This window comes from Quercus lobata, chromosome 6, assembly GCF_001633185.2.
Source record: "Quercus lobata isolate SW786 chromosome 6, ValleyOak3.0 Primary Assembly, whole genome shotgun sequence".
Classification (NCBI taxonomy): Eukaryota; Viridiplantae; Streptophyta; class Magnoliopsida; order Fagales; family Fagaceae; genus Quercus; species Quercus lobata.
The window spans coordinates 13,859,319-13,879,589 of record NC_044909.1 but is presented as its reverse complement, the minus strand read 5'-3'; positions in this window follow the sequence as shown (position 1 = coordinate 13,879,589).

Here is a 20,271-nt window from a genome sequence, read left to right as displayed (position 1 = left end):
TGCTTATTCCATGACTGAAGTGATCTTTGGCACTCCTCCAAACAAGATTCTAAAGTCCACCGTGAAAGACTATGTTGCCCGTGTATAATATAATTGTCATAATGCAATCATGTACAAACTCTTTCTTAGAAGGAAACCGATTTATTTATTTTTTTAAATAACACACATTTTCAAACAATTTCATTAGTTAGCACGTTTTTAAAACTATTTAGGAAACTAACATCTCGAGTCCTATATACTCGATTTTGGATTGCTAAATCGAGTCCAATGAACTCGATTTCAACATTCTGTCATATGAAACTCGAGTCCATATGACCCGATTTCTTCAACAGACTATGTCAATGCCTTCAAAGAAAGAAAGGAAGCACCAGAAAAATTCTCCCAGAATTAACTAACTTAAGAGAATCCAAATGGTTGTCTCACCTGAAAACCAAATTTGTTCATCCTCACAGCTTTGAGATAGTTTGCATTCTACAAGCCTTCATCTATGGGGTTGAAATCAAACCCAAACCGCTCCGGTGTTGAAATCAAAACATCTGTGGGGTTGTGTTTTGATTTAGGGGTATTTTTTCTGATTTTTGGGTTTGGATTTTTGAGAAATGGGTTTGGGTCTTCGTGGGGTTGGTTGCAAATTCTTCTTCTTCTTCTTCATGGATTTGCTTCTTCTTCTTCTTCATGGAATTGGGTCTCCGTGGGTCTGTTGAAGAAATCGAGTCCTACGGACTCGAGTTTCATATGACAGAATGTTGAAATCGAGTTCAAGGGCTCGATTTAGCATACCAAAATCGAGTATTTAGAACTTGAGATGTTAGTTTCCTAAATAATTTTTAAAAAGTGCTAACTAACAAAATTGTTTGAAAATTGGTGTTAGTTTGAAAAAAAATCTGAAGGAAACACTAAACACAATACTTGAAAGTAACGTGTTTAAGCCTGGTGAGATAGTGTTTTCAAAAAAAAAAAAAAAAAAAAAGCCTAGTGAGATAGTGTAATTTTTTTTTTTTTTTATGGGATAGTGTAATTTTTTTTTTCTTTGAGAAACAAACACACACATACACAAGGGAGAGAGAAAGGGGTTCTAACACAAAGACACACTACAACTCCACTCAAAAGCCATGGTAACTTTTTAAGGGAGGGTGTGGCAAATTATACTACACACAACACACTCTCTTTTAAATGTGTGTATATGTTTAACAATTAGTTTGTTTCTAAAAAATGATAATAATACTTGAAGGAGCCCAAAACTTTCAAATGATGTCTAGTATCATTTAGAATCATATTGGACATTTAAAAAATAAAAATAAAAAATCTTGAATTAACCTAGAGACTAAGGGGTGTTTTTTGTATTATACCTTATATTGTAAGTTTGTAAAAATTAGGCTTTTATTATTAGGTTTGGTTAACGAATGCCCTCAAGCCAGTGGTTAATGAATCACTATAAAAAAATTGTGATGCTAATTTTATAGAAAATATAAAAAAGCTATCGAATAAGTCAATTATTTTTTCCTCTTCCCATCAAAAGTTTCTAAAAATGATTATTAACAAATGCCCTTAGGGCATCTTTTATCATTTCCCTTTATATTATTATTAGTATTATATAATAAAAAACATTTCACTTTTGGTTCGTACACTAAATTAGAATCATAATATATTGAGTTCTAATTAACTCAATTGGTAAAATATTTTGTTATCGAAAAAGATATTTGGGATTTGAATTTTTAACCTTGACTACATACCCAAAAAAATATAAATAAATAATAATAATAATAAATAAAAATAAAAATCAATTGGTGTATTGATCTTGATCATGGAACGTATGCCTATCTTTTTTTTTTTTTTTTTAAATCTTAATATATCATATTTTCTTTGAATAATAAAAGGGAAATGCTTTTTTTTTTTTTTTAATAAAAGGGAAATGTTAAGATGCCCTAAAAGGCATTTAGTTTATAAAATATTTTTAGAAACCTTTTGTGGAAAAAAAAATGGTTTTGTGATTTTTTTTTTTTTATATTTCCCATGAAAATAGTATCTAAACTTTTCTAAAATATTCCATTAACAAACATCCTAAGGGCACTCGTTAATTAGATTCATATTAAAATAAAGGGTCATGCTAACGAGTGCCCTAAGGGCATTGGTTAAGAATCCATTTTAGGAAAGTCTTGACATCACTTTTATGGGAAATGAAAAAAGCTGTCAAAACATTTTTTTTTTCTTTTCCTATAAAAACTTTCTTTAACTGGATTCTTAACCAGTACTCTAAGGGAACTCGTTAGCATTTCCCTAAAATAAAAAGTTCCATTTACAAATTCAACCATAATAAATACCTATTAAAAATGATCATGATTATATATTTAATATTTCTTTACAAAAAAATTCATAATAAATACACATTAATAACTACCATAATTATCAAATTTCATATGTAATATTATTTAATATAGGAGAAATTACTTTTTTTTTTCACCCTAAATTATACATGTAAAGACCCAATTTGAGTCCTAAGCCCAACAGTCAAAAGGATTTTAGCCCAAAAAGCCCAATACAATGAATTTGTAGAGAGTATGTCAGAAAACTAGGCTCTAATGAATTAGACAACGATTATGGTGGGTCTAGATGACCTGAAAGCAAAGATAAACAAGGTTTACCCAAAAAAAAATCGTCATTGGCACAATCCAAGAAGATATGTTCTTATATATATCTCTTTTGAATTTGATTACAAGTCCAATTTCTGTTGTTACAGCGTTTTTCCTTTAATTTCTCGATCCCCCTCCTCAGTGTATTCTTTCTCTTTTATATTGTCTTTCTTCTTTCATCTCCACCCTCCACATTTAGACCAGGTTTCTGCCGTTGATCTCTGTCCCATCAACACAAACCTGAAGTTTTTTAGAGTAGCTGTAAGGGTGAAAATTATTGTTCAGGTATCACTTTCACATTAATATGGCCAGAGAGTTAGCTATAAAGCATTCAATGCGGTGGTAGCATCTTTCTCTTAGATATTTCATAGTTCCCCTTTGTCATGTGCTTCCATGATGTGTATTCTTATCAATAGAATCTTCCGAAATGTTGCTCTGGATGGCAAACCACACCTTCTGACCTTTGTTTTGATTAGCTGAGGAGGCATTCCTCCTCGGACCACCTTCGTGGACCCTCATGACCAGATCCCATTTCTTCATTCACTAATGCAGACTTCCATGACAACGTTTACTTGTCATCGGACTACTAGATGTCCTTGGATTAAGCTCCCTGCCCAACATATATATAGATATATACTACTGGGCCTATCATACCTATAATACATAATTTTACACTTTGCCCTTTAAACTATCAAAATGCACGCTTGACCCCCAAATTGAAATTTTGTAACACTTAACTCCACCATTTATTTGATGTTAAGTTTAATGAAATTTAGTATTGAAAGACTAATTTGCCTTCTACTGTTTGTTTTGGAAAGATGGGTAAATTGTTCTTTCAATACTTAATTATCTCATACTTAACACCAAAACAAAATAATTCAATGGACAAAATGTAAAACATGGTATAATTTAGAGTGGAAAATGTAATTTCTCATTTCATATATAAACACAACTATAATAAATGATTATTAATAACTACATGAAATCACATTTGGTAATTTTTTTTCTCATTTTATAACTATCATATTTTATTAAATTTTTCTATGCATTGCAAGAATTGTTAACTAGTTATCTATAATCTATAATATATAAAAACATAAAACATTTAACTTTTGGGGACTTCATAATATTGTGCTACATAAATCTTTGAGGTCTTATAATTTTAAATGTCATTATTTTAGGAGAAATGCTATGTCCACAATATTTCACAACAAATCTTAAGTGGTAGTTTGTTATGGGTGGACAAAAAAGTAATTTTAAGTTTTAAATTCAAATTAAAACCAATAACAACTTACCACCTATGATTTGTAGCGAAAGTGTTATGAAAATGTTGTGGACATTGCACTACTCTTATTTTAATATAGATTTTTAATTATATGTAAATTATATTCTATCCACTAAAATCTTAGTGCATAATATTTTTTCCATATACAAACACAATTATAATAAATGACTAATAATTAATAGGATATAGAGTTCCACATATAGGCACTATCATAATAAATGCATATTAATAATTAATAACTACCATACTTTTTATTTTTATTTTTTTTGAGAAACAACTACCATAATTATAAAATTGGCTAAAATACAAATTACATACTCTAACTTTGACCAAAATTCATTTAAGTTTTATAACTTTACTTTATTTCAATTGAGTTCTCTAAGTTTCAAATTTATTCAACTGATGTCTCCCATTTATTCCGGTTAGATGTGCCATGAAGCTTTGCTTTTTTATAATACCTCTTTGTATTTGATAGTGGAGCTTCAAAGTTGTTCGAATCTGTAAATAATTTTTTTTGTTTGAATCTTTGTATGTACTAGATTTGTGTTCTTCTTCTTTAAAGGTCAAATTAATTTTGTATTTTCCTTTTTTTTCTCTCCTTTTATAAAAATATTTTTATGATTTTATGATTTTTTTTTAAGGGATCCACTTAACAGAGTTAGAGTATGACAGAAGTTTCAATTGAATAAACATAAAACTTAGAGGACTTAATTGAACTAAAGTAAAGTTAGATAATTGAATTGAATTTTGGTCAAAGTTAGAGGGTGTGATTTGCATTTTAGCCTATTGAATTTCATATTATATATTTTAAATTAAATTAAAATTATATTCTATAGTGAAACCATCCATTAGAATTTTGGCACATCATATTTTTACATATACAAACACAATTATAATAAATGCCTAACACTAGAATATATATTATCATATTCAAAAACAATCATAATAAATGTATAGTAATAATTATCGAATGTCATATTTAGACGAAAAATTAAAAGAGGAAAAATATATTATGTTAAACTTTTCCCCCGCATTGTATTGGTTACCGATTTACCCATTATCAAATAGTTATTATTACTATTTTTTTTTTTTTATAAAAAAACACTGATTTTGTTTTCTTATAATAATAATTTGGGCATAGAAATTGTGGTTGCGCCAAGTGGTTTCACCAAATTGCAGTAAAAGCTCAGAAGTCGCGGTTACGACAAATGGCTTTACCAAGTTGCAAAAGCTTTTTAGATAGACACCAATATAATTTTTAACAATCAAATTCCCTAAACTTAAGAAGTTTAGGCTAATATAGAGTTTTGAAGAAATTGATATGAAAAAAAGAGAGCCGATGAGGTGCATGTTTACCAAAAAAACGCTTTAGATAAACACAAAAGTTTAATGGTGTATATAATAAAAGTTGAATTTAGAAGCTATGGTTGCACTAAATAGCTTTACCAAATTGCAGTAAAGGCTCATAAGTCGTGGTTATGACAAGTGGCTTCACCAAGTTGCAGTAACTTTTTAGAAAGAATCAACAATTTATTTATTCTTATCAACTTCTCCGTAGTGTTTTAACAAAACATACAACTTTTTTGGTCATCTCAATTCTCAAACTATTTTTTCCCTTCACTTTTTTTTTTCTTTGAATAAACACCAAAACTTAATAGTCAATATGATTTTTAACAATCAAATACCCTAACCTTAAGAAGTTTAGGATAATATAGAGTTTTGAAGAAATTGATATGAAAAAAGAGAGTCCATCAAGTGCATGTTTACGTTTAAAAAAAAAAAAAAAAAAAAAAAAAACACTTTGGATAGACATAAAAACCTAATAGTTAAATAAAAGATTTAAGATTCAATATTCGTCTACACCAAAACCGATTGATGTTTTGATTTGGTGATAAAATGTTATTATCAAGAGCGGACACCATAGGTTAAAACTCTCTAAAAAAAATCCTAATGGTGTATTTTGGTTAAATTATCAAAACAAAATTCCGTTTCTAATATTTTTCTTTTATTTATTTTTTTCGTTCACATTTTTTCACGTTTCTATTAGGTATTTTTTTTAAGATGGATAGAAGGTTAATCTATTGAAGTTTATCAAATTTTTTTTCTTTCATTATTCCTAGGTTGATTAGAAATCTGAATTCTTCACAATTGAAAATAATATATATACTAGCATTATGCCTGTGCGATGCACGGCTTAATCAAAATCCATATGCAAATAATTTTTTAATTAATTTACTTAAAATTCAATAATAAAGAAGATAATAAAAATAAATGAATATTTTACTTTTAAGTTATATAATGAACGCATATAATAATAATAATTGAATGGAAGATGGTAGAGATACCATAAAAAATATATAAAAGGATTTTGAATAATACATTGAAATTTAAGCCTCAAAATCAATTTTTTTTTTTTTTTTTTTTTGGAGAAAAACTTAGGGTTAAAACCTTGGGAATAAGTTTGTATTGATAATTGAAAAACAATCTGAACAACCATTTGTATTATTTGATCTCATCCTCTATCTCTGTATTATTGACAAAACAAAATAAGTCAGTAATATAAATATATATATATATATATATATATATTATATAGACACGTGTGTGTGTGTGTGTGTGTGTGTGTGTGTGTGTGTGTGTGTGTGTGTGTGGGGGGGGGTTTGATAATGACCACAGTCATATTTATAATTTATAAATTCTATATTTGATTTTAAAAGAAAAAAAAATGTTAAGTTAATAACAAAGTTGTATCCATCATATCTAGCATAGGTTGCATATTTTGTTAAAACACTAACTCTTACTTTATCCTAAGCGAGTGATAAGATCAAAAAATTGTTGTTTTTATCTAAAACATTACATCAATTCAATCAAGCCACTTGGCATGGCTTCTAAACCTTTACTGCAATTTGGTGAAGTCACTTGGCGCAACCACGGCTTCTAAGCTCAAATTTTATTATATAGTATATGATATGATATGATATGATATATATATATATATATATAGTTTTTTAATGTATTCTTATATATTCCTATGCACAGTTTCTTCTTCATCTTCTTATTTTATAGCTTTTTCTTTTTGCTTTTTTTTTTTTTGGTCTATCCTTTTTCTTTTTGGGATAAAAACACTACTTATTGTTCTAATCAATTTTTTCTCTTCCCCATTATCAATAATTTTAATCCTCTTATAATTTCTATGTTGATTAGAAATATAATTCTCTTTTTGTTTTGTTTTGTTTTTTCTTATTACTTAGGCAATTCGATGTTTGTGAAATCTATTGTAGAATTATTTATCAAACCTACCATCCACACTATTACAAGTATGTATTTGTCTTCTTCTTCTTTTTTTAAGGTTTTGCTAATGAGTCATAAACAGGGCCGGCTCAACAAGTTTTGGGGCCTTAGGCGAAAATTTTAAATGAGACTTTTTTATAATTAAATATTAAAAAAATAAAATATATTTATATATTGAATTTTTTTATTTAAAATTTATTTTCCTTACTTTTTGAGATGCAAAATTATAATAATATGATATACATCAAATTATTAATTGACATAATAATTTATAATAATAAATAAAATGTCAGATTAAAAAAAAAAAAAAAAAAAAAGAAGAGGGTTGAGAAACCGTCAGACCAAAGTGAATAACTTTGGTCTTTAACCAAAAAAAAAAAAACTGTGCTGTGGTCAGTGGTTTGACATGACATACCACTGACCACAGTACTCCTATTAAAAAAAAATTGAGAACCATTCAGTCGGATCAGCTTTTTTCTCCAATTTCTATGGCTAAGTTTTAAAGTAGATAAAAGTCCACAGACGGGTAGAACAAAAAACGTGTCCATCCTATCAAATAGTTGTGCAGTGCGGTGAATGGGTGAAACAAACTAAAAATATATATAATATAAGTTAAAGAAATAGATGGCTCTTGAGTCTTTATTTTCGGAAAGACAAAGAGAAAGAGGGGAAGAAAAAACTGAAGCAGAAAAATACCTTCTGTGACTGCCGACTGGTGCCTGATAGAGTGGTATGCAGGAATCAACAAAGAAAAATTTTAAGCTAGAGGGGCTGACTGAGTTGATGAAAGAAGATCAAAAATCAAGATGAAGATGAAGAAAAGAAAGGTAAAACCGTAAGAAGATGAAGAGGCAGAGAGTTGAGAGGTTTTTCCTTTGTTTTTGACATTTATAATCTCTATTTTAGCATATTTCAAGACAATTACGTTATATTATTAATGAATTTGTCTGCTATTAATTTTAATTTTAGCATATTTCAAGAATGAGTTAATACATTTGTCTCTTAAAATTTAATTGTGTTAGCTGAAATTTGACTTTTTTTTTTTTCCTTTTTAATCTTTTGAATTTTAGGATATAATGGGACCTTTTTAATACATTTTATTGACCAATAAAAATGCTTAAAATTTTTTTTTAACTAAAATATATAAATAAATATATTATATATAAAATTTTTTTTACAAGTGGGGCCTTCTTTTATTTGGGGGCCTTAGGCAGTTGCATCTCTTGCATCTGCTGTGGAGCCGGCCCTGGTCATAAATACAATTTTAAATTCATGAAATCCATTATATAAACCTCTATGAATGTTTACTCTATATATTATTTAAGAATTATTAAGTTTTGTATTCTCTATCTTTTTATTTATGGGTTGTATTTGTGTCATGTTTATATATGTGTTATTAGATTAAATTAATTTTCTTGAATAGTAAAACTTTTATGTTACTATTTTTATGAGATCCATGAATCATATAGTTTTAAGAAGGTGTTTTGATCATAATTAATATGTATATACTTACAATTTAGTCAATAACAAATATTTATCAATTCTACTCTAGTAATATGAATAGTATATACATATTACTAGAGTATAATTTCTATATTGTATCAAAAAAAAGTTAAATATAAGCTTCTTCTCAAAATCTTCTCCAAAAAAAAAGTTCTTCTCAAAATTAAAAAATATATATATAAGTTACGATTAAAAGAGACTTAAAATTATTAAAATACTATAACTAAACAAATGATTTACAGATTTTAGTGTACCTAAAATGGTAGCCGCACAAGTTACATGTTAGTTATAATAATTATTGGAACATATTAGAATTCACCTTGTATAATGCTTTGACTTTGTTCGTACTCTTATCCTGTACATCTATGCATTTATTCATGGATCTCATAAAATTATGTATTTGAGGCCCATCGTGACTGGCTGGAAGAGGTCCCAGCTGATGCATCACCTGCATCACCTATTGTTATTCGAGACATCTCCTAGTTGTTTTAATAAAAGCTGATTGACTGGTTTCTGAAAAAAAAAAGAATAATAATAACAATAAGAATATCATGTCTAGAGATTTCAAAGGAGATCGTGGTTTAGTGAGTCATGACTACTCATGACTCATGAGACAAAGGCTAGTTAGTATAAGACACCACGAGGAAGCATTTATGTCAATTGGAACTATTAATTTTGGTGAATTCTACCAATTAGAGAAGGTTATTAATAGAACAATTTGTAATCTATTTGTCCTAAAGCTCCCACATGTGTCACATGTCATGCTTATAAATACTCATATCCACCTAATGAAAGAAAATACATTTTCATAAATAAAAAATAAATAAATAAACTTTGGATAAGTCTTCAAAAGGAGATAGTATCACATGTAGCCGTTGTATGATAATTTTCTCAACAAGAGACCTTTAGAATTTAGATGGGTCATCATTGGTGACCATGACTTTTGTACCTTGGTTGAACTTCCGTGACTCACCATGACCCTCTTCTTCTCTTTTTTTAATCTTCTCTACTAACCACACCTTCCTTCTTCTCTATGACATATCTTGAAATTATCCCCCGAAATTAACGGTGCATAATATTGTTGATGGGAATGACGAGAAGCACATTACCTTGACGAGGTCAACCTAGTGACGATGTCACCCATGACGACGAACAAGCCATCATCAACGAGGAAAAGAAAGTCATTCAATGGTGCCAGCAAATAACCTGGGCAATTACGAAGCCAGCAAAACAGACCGTTGGAGCCTAATAAAAGCCCCATAATTGGGCTGGAGGCGTTACAAAAGAGAGGCATTAACACCCCAACGGCTAGCAGTCAAGCTCACATATATAAAGTCCTCACATTGGCAGCATAAGGTACATAGATACTGAGACTCTAAGAAAATACCTATTACTTTCTAGTTCTGTGAATTGCTTTATTGTTCTAACTTTGGCATCGGAGGTGTTGTGGCAGGCACCACACCGATGACCCCTTTTTGAAGATACCCAGGTGCTGACGGGGAGTTCCATCTGCCTACTACGACTGACGAGTTTGCACCTCATCAGTTTGGCGCCGTCTGTGGGGAACGACATTCTCAAATTCATATTTGAAAACGTAGTTTCCGTCAACCCTCTACATTCAGATGGAATCAAACCCAGATTCAGCAGCCTTGGCCTAGCAAGTCCAGGCCCTTGCAACCACCATTGAAGAACTCACCAAACAGAACCAGGAAATGAAGCTACAGCTCCAGCAGGTTCAACAAGCTCAACAGGAAGAGAACCGGTCCAAGGGTAACCTAGAGGAAGAAGAGGATAGTCAACGGAGAGGAACCTCTCAGAGACCAACTACTCCAGACGAGCAGAACTCGGACCTCCTTCAAGAAATGAGGAAGGAAATGGACGAACTGAGGAGCGCCATTAAGGAGAAGACGGACTGAAGCGTAGACAAAATGGTAAGGGCTACGAATTCACCCTTCATCGCTGCGGTACTCGAATGCCTTGTTCCGTCAAAGTTTCGCTTACCTCAACTTGAGTCATTCGACGGACTAAAAGACCCACAGGATCACCTTAATACCTTCAAGACGACTCTGGGGCTTCAACAACCACCTGACGAGATACTGTGCCGTTCCTTCCCAACGACTCTCAAAAGAGCTGCAAGAGAATGGTTTACTAAGTTGCCAAACTCGTCCATAAACAACATCGATCAGTTGAGTAGTGCCTTCTTGCGCCACTTCATAAGGGGGCAACGCCCAAGGAGGCCAGTAGACTTCTTACTCACCATAAAACAGGGAGAGAAGGAAACTCTGAGGTCATATGTCAAACGATTCACCAGGGAAACTCTGGAGGTGGACGAAGCTGATGACAAGGTGCAGCTGACGACCTTCAAAGCAGGGTTGAGGTCCAGAGACCTCGTGGCCTCCCTCGCAAAGAACCCCCCAAAGACGATGGCGGAGATGCTCCTGAAGGCACAAAAGTACATGAATGCGGAAGATGCTTTAGCTGCCATAAAAGATACCCAGAAGCCAGGAGACAAGGCCAAGAGGGAAGACGACCGTAGGGGGCAAAAGAGAGATCGACCAGATCGTCAGAACAATGACGGAAACAGGAGGAAGGATGATAAAAATCCTCGGACGGTAACATTTACTCCTCTGGTTATGCCTGTTGACAAAATTTTCACGCAGATCAAGGACGAGCATTATCTCAAATGGCCCAGGCCATTACACTCATCCCCCAATGTCCGTGACAAGAACAAGTATTGCCGGTTCCACAGAGACCATGGCCACCACACAGAGGATTGTAGAGATCTGAAGGAGCAAATAGAGGAGTTAATACGGAAAGGGAAATTACAGAAGTATGTAAAGAAAGGAGAATATAGCAAGTTCATGGACGATAATAAAATCTAGCATGAATCCTTCTCCCGGGATGACGACCATCCATCCCAGCCTCCACACAAGGTGATCGGGGAGATAAACACGATCACAGGAGGATCATTCTCAGGAGGATCGTTTAGATCACTCAAAAAGGCATACCAAAGACAGGTGAACAGCCTCCACGCCATACCTCCGTCCAAGCACCGACGAACATACCAGGACATGTCTTTCAGTGAAGGAGATGCCATGGGAGTGAAGCAACCCCACAACGATCCCCTGGTCATAATGCTGAATATAGAAGGGTTCAATACCAAAAGGATCCTCGTTGATAACGGAAGCTCCGCGGACATCATTTACTTCCCAGCCTTCCAGCAGCTGAGATTAGATCCAAAAAGATTTCGCCCTTTTGACTCTCCACTCGTCAGTTTCAGTGGAGATAGGGTCTACCCTAGAGGCATAGTGACGTTGACGGTAACGGCAGGGACCTACCCAGTACAGTTGACCAAACAAGTAGACTTCCTGGTGGTAGATTGTCCCTCATCCTACAATGTCATCATTGGGAGGCCCACCTTCAACAAGTGGAAGGCGGCGACGTCAACCTACTGTTTGAAGGTGAAATTCCCAACAGATAATGGCATTAGTGAAGTGAAGGGTGATCAAGTCCTGGCAAGAGAATGCTATCAAGCTGTCCTAGCTGGAAAGGAGAACCACACATGGATGATTGAAGAAAAAGAGGAAGACAGGATAGAGGCCCTGGAAACAGTGGAATTGGTAGAAGGAAATGCGAACAAGACGACCAAGATAGGGACGATGTTGAGCCCAGAGATGAGAACAAGACTCATAAGGTTCCTTAAAGAGAATCTAGATATCTTTGCATGGAGTCACGAGGACATGCCGGACATATCTCTAGAAGTCATCCAGCACAAGCTGAATGTGGACCCAGAACGGAAGCCCGTTCAGCAACGACGAAGAACCTTCGCTCCAGAACGAGATCAGGCAGTTGCAGAGGAAGTTACCAAACTCTTGACGGCTGGATTCATCCGGGAAGTATATTATCCTGAATGGCTCGCCAACGTCGTCCTGGTAAAGAAAGCAAACGGGAAATGGAGGATGTGCGTAGACTTCACCGACTTGAACAAGGCATGCCCAAAGGACAGCTTCCCTCTACCAAAAATAGACCAGCTCGTGGACTCCACAGCCGGGCACAAGTTACTGACGTTCATGGACGCCTTCTCAGGGTACAACCAGATAAAGATGGCTGAAGAAGACCAGGAGAAGACCGCCTTCATCACAAGTCAAGGACTCTACTGTTACAAGGTAATGCCTTTTGGGTTGAAAAATGCTGGAGCTATGTATCAGAGGCTTGTGAACAAAATATTCAGTCAACAGATTGGTAGGAACATGGAGGTATACGTGGACGATATGCTCGTCAAGAATAAGGAAGAGTTTACACATCTGGACGACCTGAAGGAAACTTTTGCAACCCTCAAAAAACACCAGATGAGGTTGAACCCAAGTAAGTGTGTTTTTGGGGTAGCCTCGGGGAAGTTCCTGGGATTCATGGTGTCCTAGAGAGGAATAGAAGCAAACCCAGAGAAAGTACGAGCTATCATCGACATAGCCTCACCCAAAACCGTCAAGGATGTTCAAAAACTCACAGGAAGGATAGCGGCTTTAAACAGGTTCGTCTCTAGGGCTACAGACAAATGCCTGCCCTTTTTCAAGACCTTGAAGCAGACTTTTGCCTGGACCGACGAGTGCGAAGCGGCGTTCCAAGAGCTAAAGCATTACCTGAGCAGTCCACCTCTCCTAAGCCCGTCCAAAGAAGGAGAAAACCTATACTTATACCTGGCAGTGTCAGCCTCGACAGTAAGTGCAGCTTTGATTAGAGAAGAAGGCAAGAAGCAGCTCCCGGTTTACTACGTCAGCCAAGCTTTCCAAGGAGCTGAGTCCAGATACCCAAGGATCGAAAAGATTGTGTTTGCACTAATAGTAACCTCGCGCAAGCTCAGGCAATATTTCCAGTCAAATCTCATTCTTGTAATAATGGACCAACCAATCAAGAAATCAATGAACAAGCCAGAAGCAGCAAGGAGAATGGTCCAGTGGGCAATTGAACTTAGTCAATTTGACATCGAGTACCATCCAAAAACAGCGATCAAGGCACAAGCTCTAGTGGACTTCATCGCAGAATTCACTCTCCCAGACGAAGATAGGATTACTGACGAGGTAGATAAATGGACAATACAGACTGATGGTTCGTCAGCCCAAAAGAAGGGGGGAGTAGGGGTCGTCATAACCACCCCTGACGGAGAAGTGCTGAAATATGGGGTCCAACTAAAGTTCCCAGCCACCAACAATGAAGCTGAATACGAAGGAATATTGACGGGACTGAGGCTTGGAAAAGCTCTTGGTGCCAAAAACTTGTTGATCCAGAGTGATTCAAAACTAGTGATCGGACAGATCAAGGGAAAGTACGAGGCAAAGGAAGAAAGGATGCAGAAATACCTCAAGCTGACGAGACAACTAACTCAGGAATTCGAAATAGTGGAGTTCGTGCAGATCCCAAGAAGTCAGAATATGGGGGTTGACGAAGTATCAAAACTAGCATCATCAGAAGAAGGGGGGATTAGCACGGACCTGGCGATGGAGGTCCAGAAACACCCTAGTATCGAAGAGGTTGCAACGTTCACCATCCAGAGCACAAACACCTGGATGATGCCCATAATATCCTTCCTCCAGGACGGGCGCCTCCCTCAAAACACAGAAGAAGCTAAAAAGATCAAGAAGAGAGCAGCCAGGTTCACGATCCTGAATGACGCCTTGTACAAGAGAGGCTTCTCTATGCCTTACTTGAAGTGCGTCGACGAGGAAGATGCCAGATACATCTTGGAAGAAGTACACTGAGGAATTTGTGGTGACCACGCCGGCTCCAGATCCCTGGTAAACAAGGTGGTAAGAGTAGGATATTTTTAGCCAACCATGCAGGTGGACGCTGCTGAGATTGTCAAGAGGTGCGACAAATGCCAGCGATACGGGAATGTGCAACGGCTTCCAGCAGAGAAAATGATGACTATAGCTTCCCCATGGCCATTCGCACAGTGGGGAATCGATATCGTCGGTCCTCTGCCCCAAGGTAAAGGTCAGGTAAAATTCCTACTTGTTGCTATTGACTATTTCACGAAATGGGTTGAAGCAGAGGCCCTAGCAACGATCACTGAGGCTCGGATCCGGAGCTTTGTGTGGAAAAATATAATCTGCAGGTTCAGGATTCCCTTGACGATCATATCAGATAATAGGAGGCAATTCGACAGCCAAGGCTTCAGGGAATTCTGCTCAAACCTTGGGATCAAGAATCAGTTTTCATCCCCAGGGCATCCTCAGGCAAACGGGCAAACGGAAGTGACGAACCGGATACTGCTCAAGATTATCAAGACCAAACTGGATGATGCGAAAGGTGCCTGACCAGAAGAACTACCAAATGTCCTGTGGGCCTACAAAACCACCGCCAGAACCCCAACAGGAGAAACCCCCTTCAGGCTTACCTATGGCACAGAAGCAGTAATCCCAGTCGAAGTGGCGGTCACGAGCATCAGGCGAGGAACTTTCAACGAAGGGATCAACGACGATGAACTGCGACTCAACCTGGATTGTCTGGACGAAGTAAGAGACAACACATCCAGCAAGATGACGAAGTATCAGAAAAAGATGGCCGAATACTACGATAAGAGGGTCAGACTCAGACGACTGGACATAGGAGACCTCGTCCTACGCAGGATCACCACGGCAACTAAAGACCCTACCCAGGGAAAGCTGGGTCTTACGTGGGAAGGTCCCTACCGAGTCATTCACTACTCAAGACAAGGAAGTTATCACCTGGAAACCATGGACAGACAGAGGCTCCCTCAACCATGGAACATTGAGCATTTAAAAAAGTATCACCAGTAGATGTAATAGACAAATGCAGTTACTCTTGAATTCAATAAAAATTTTATCCTTTGATGTCTTTATGCAGACAGGTCCAGTCAATTGTAAGTCAAACTAACGTAACAAGAGTCCGCCTTGACGGATGTAAGTTACCGACGACAACGCCAACGAGTATAAAATAAACTAAAGTAATAAGATTCCGCCTTGACGGATGTAAGTTACTAACGACCCTCATAACGGGTACAAAATATGTGAAAGTTAAGTGATAAGATTCCGCTAAGACGGATGTAAATCACTGACGAAGCCCGAAGTGATGAGATTACTTAACCGGATGAAAGTCACCAAAATAAAAATAGCTAAGTGATAAGATTCCGCCAAGACGGATGTAAATCACTGACGAAGCCTGAAGTGACGAGATTCCTTAATCGGATGTAAGTCACCAAAATAAAAATGGCCAAGCGATAAGATTCCGCCGAGACGGATGTAAATCACTGACGAAGCCCTAAGTGACGAGATTCCTTAACCGGATGTAAGTCACCAAAAAAAAAAAAAATGGCCAAGTGATAAAGATTCCGCCAAGACGGATGTAAATCACTGACGAAGGCCCAAAAAACGTGCTGGAGATGTAGACATAATCCTAAAGCCTAAGTGAATGGCAGAGTCCCACTCGACGAACTAAGGATATTGACAAACCCGCAAGAAAGAGAACAAGGAGAAAAAGAAAAAGGACAGAAACCCTCATCAAGGATAAAGAATGATGAGCAAATCACAGGTATAGAAATTTGCGCTAAGTACCAGCTAAGTACAACGTACGCTAAGAGTTTATGCTAAATCACAAACATGTGCATAGTCAAAGACAGTAGCATAGCCACAAAAGCAGGTAAGCATTAAATCATAAAAAAACCCAAAAACATAGGGCAATTATCCTTGTTCTTCCTACAGACCCATAAAACGGAGGGCTAAAAGATATTGTTCTAAAAATAGAAAAAAAAAAATATATATATATATATATATATGTACATCTCCAAAAAGGGCCCAAAACACAACGGGCAAATATAAGTGATAAATTTTCCTAAGTATCAGGTTCGGGTGTCTGGAGCGTCAGTAACGGGATCGTTAGCAGCAGGAACATTCTCAGTAATAGGGGCGTCACCTTCGGGTATAAAAGACTGGGCAGCCTCGTCAGCAGCCATCTCTTGATCTACCACTTCTAAATCCAGATTTGGCAGATCAACCCCTGTAGGGTGCTTGACGAGGTACCTGCGAAGGAGTTCGAAGCCCTTGAAGTACCAACTGAAGAGTACTGTGGAATACTCCTCAGTTTGCTGAAAGGCCTCGATGGACCTAGCAGCGATCGTCTTCAACTTCTCATTTGCCGCCTGAAGCTGGTCGTCCTTCTCCAGATTCGGCTGACGCTCGACCCTTAGGTAGGAATTTAGAGCCTTGACTTTCTCCTTCAAGGTGGCAGCCTCGTCCATCGACTGTATGAGGTCCTTTTTCAGCATCGAGTTCTCCTTTTCCAGAGCCTCCATCCTAGACGTCAAAGAAGCCACCTTAGCCTCTTGAGTGAGACACTCAGAAGCAAGGTGAAGGCTCTCCCCCAACACCTGACGAAGCAAGATAAGTTCGTCAGTAAAAAAAATAAATATAAAAAATAAAAAAAAATTGATGGTAGAAGAAACCAAGGAAAATGCATGAACAGCCTTACCTGCACAATCTTATGGACGTGCTAACTCGCAACCACATTGATAGGCACTCCAAAAAAGACCTTAAGGTCCTCAGCCCTCACAACATTATGTGCCCGCTCCACAGCCACACCTTCGTCATCAAAGACGGACAAGCCAACTCTCTCCTTCTCTTTGTCTTTGGCTGACAGTCTCGGCCTCTTTGATGACGGGGTAGGGATCTCCTCAACTGAAGTAGCCGGCGAAGCCACCTGGGTACCCTCAACTCCCGAGACGATAGGAGTAGCATCCACAGAAGGGACGACGGAAGGACCCTTCCCCGTCACACAAACCACTTTCTTGCCAATACTAGCCAAGGGTTCGTCCTTCTTAGCCCTCATCTTGGCGTACATATCCTTATTGAACTTGGTTGTCATCTCTAAAAAAAAAAAAAAAAAAAAGACTAAGAAATCCAAAGTACGCAAGTGAAGGTCAGTATTGACGAGGTAAACACTTACTCTTCTTCTTCTCGATGCTAATGCTGCGCAAAACATAGGGAGATGGATCCGGGCCTAAGCAGTAGAAAGCAAGTGTCCGTGGGTCAAGGAGATCGTCCCAACTCTCAATCGACTTAGCGTATTCGATTGCCTTCTGAACACGACCCTGGTATTTGCTCTTCAACTTGGGGTGTTTTTTAACTACAAAAGAAAGTGAACAAATGGTTAGTGAGGACCAAACATGCAAGACAAAAATAAACAGACGAGAAGAAACATAGACGCACCTAAGTTTGGGGTTCCCCACCGACGAAGTAACCTTGGGATATCACCCCAAGCCTCGCTAGAAGGGGTCTCAAAGTCATCCCCGGACACGAAAATGAAACGTGACTTCCAGTACCTGAATGACGAGGCTAAACCCTTAATGATTCTAGTCCTCCTCATCCAAGGGACTAGTTCATAGTACCCATACTCTTTTGATTCCTTTAAACGGTAGATATGGACGAGCTCACTCACTTTGATCATATCTTCGTTGGCAGCCAGCCAAATCTCCATACAATTGATGACTATCCTCCAGGAGTTAGGCATGAGTTGCCCGGGGGTAATGCCAAAATGATCCAGGAGCTCCATCACCAAAGGATGGACAGGTAGCCTAAGTCCAGAAGTGAAAGCAACCTCGTAGAAGCACACTTCACCTGGAAAGAAGTGGCAGGCCCGATCCTCAGGACCAGGCCGACGAACACGGACCCGCGCAGGGAACTGGAACTTGTCCTTAAACCTAGCCACTGTGTCAGTGTCCAGCCCACACTCCTCGTTGAGAGCGTAAAAAGCCCTAACCTGACGAGGGGTGGAAATGGCTATATCACCCTCGACCGGGCCGCCGCTAGACGACAACCCAGTGTCTAATTCACTAGATCTCACCTCCAACATCCTCCTCGTCTCTCTCTCAAACCAAGCCAATGACCAACCTAAAATTGGAGATAGCTCCCCTAGAACCACACTCAACCCACTACCTTCAAAAAGATAGTCCCCAATCAAAGGAAAAAAGTCCCCGGAAACACCCAAAGCCGCCCCTAAGCGAGCAAAAAAGAAAGAAATTGAGGGGCAAGCTACCCAAACCTCAGAGGAACTAACCATGAAAAGGGATACCCAATCCTAAATGCCCAACATATCAAACACAAAAACAACAAAAGTAAAAGACAAAAGGAGAAAAAATCAGGGATTTATAAAGGGACCTTGAAGAAAAAATCTGAGAAATCGAAGAAGTAGCGTACCTTGGAAAACAGAACAGTCGAGGCCGGAGTAAGGTCAGAGTCGCCGGAGCAGAATCGGAATGATGGCAGAAACAAGCAAAAGAGACAAACACTCGGAGCAGGAAAAGAAAGAAAAACCAGAGTGAAGGAAAAAGAAAAGTCTTTAAAACCAAAAACCCAAGGAAATTGAAAAGTAGCGGGAAACCCAAGGGTCATGCCATCAATACCCTCAATCAGCATATGCCACGTGGCCACGCTCCATACTGCGCCGCCATCACACATTAAATTCGAAACGAAACCCCAAGCGTCACAAACAACTCAGGAAAAGAAATTTTTCACCTTCTGTGGCCCTCATGACACGTCACTGACGATCACAAAACCTGGGGGGCAACTGATGGAAATGACGAGAAGCACATTACCTTGACGAGGTCAACCTAGTGACGAGGTCACCCATGACGACGAACAAGCCATCACCGATGAGGAAAAGAAAGTCATTCAATGGCGCCAGCAAATAACCTGGGCAGTTACGAAGCCAGCAAAACAGACCGTTGGAGCCTAATAAAAGCCCCATAATTGGGCTGGAGGCGTTACAAAAGAGAGGCATTAACACCCCAACGGCTAGCAGTCAAGCTCACATATATAAAGTCCTCATATTGGCAGCATAAGGTACATAGATACTGAGACTCTAAGAAAATACCTATTACTTTCTAGTTCTGTGAATTGTTTTATTGTTCTAACTTTGGCATCGGAGGCGTTGTGGCAAGCACCACACCGGTGACCCCTTTTTGAAGATACCCAGATGCTGACGAGGAGTTCCATCTGCCTACTACGATTGACAAGTTTGCACCTCATCAATTGTAATTAATTGAAATATAGCATTCCTTCATTAAAAAAAAAAAAAAAAACAAAAAAAAAAAAAATTAAAGAAAAAGAAGAAATAATTATATTGAACTATTTAAATTAACATCTTACAAGTTATTTTTCCCTACATTGCTTAAATTGTTTTCCAACAAAGATTCCAAGTGTTTTGCCCTTAATTTTCTATGTTTTCTAAAATAATTAAGGATGCAAGTGTCATTATATATTGTTTGTAAATGATTTTACATTGTAGTTCAGAAACATTCATTGAGTTAGTGGGTTGGTGAGTGAGTTTGTGAGTTGGTGTTAAATACTCTTCAACCTTGATGGTGGCTAGCCACCAAAACCCAGTCAAAAACTGACCAAAATTGGAGGGTACTTTTCAGAGAGGTTCAAAAACTAAGGAAAAAGACAGCACAAATTAAATTAGTGAATTACTTAGCTCGAGCCGTTGAAGGTCGGTGCTCTTGAGTCGACTTGAAAAAACGTGCTTGTATAATTTTGTTCACGAGTGGCG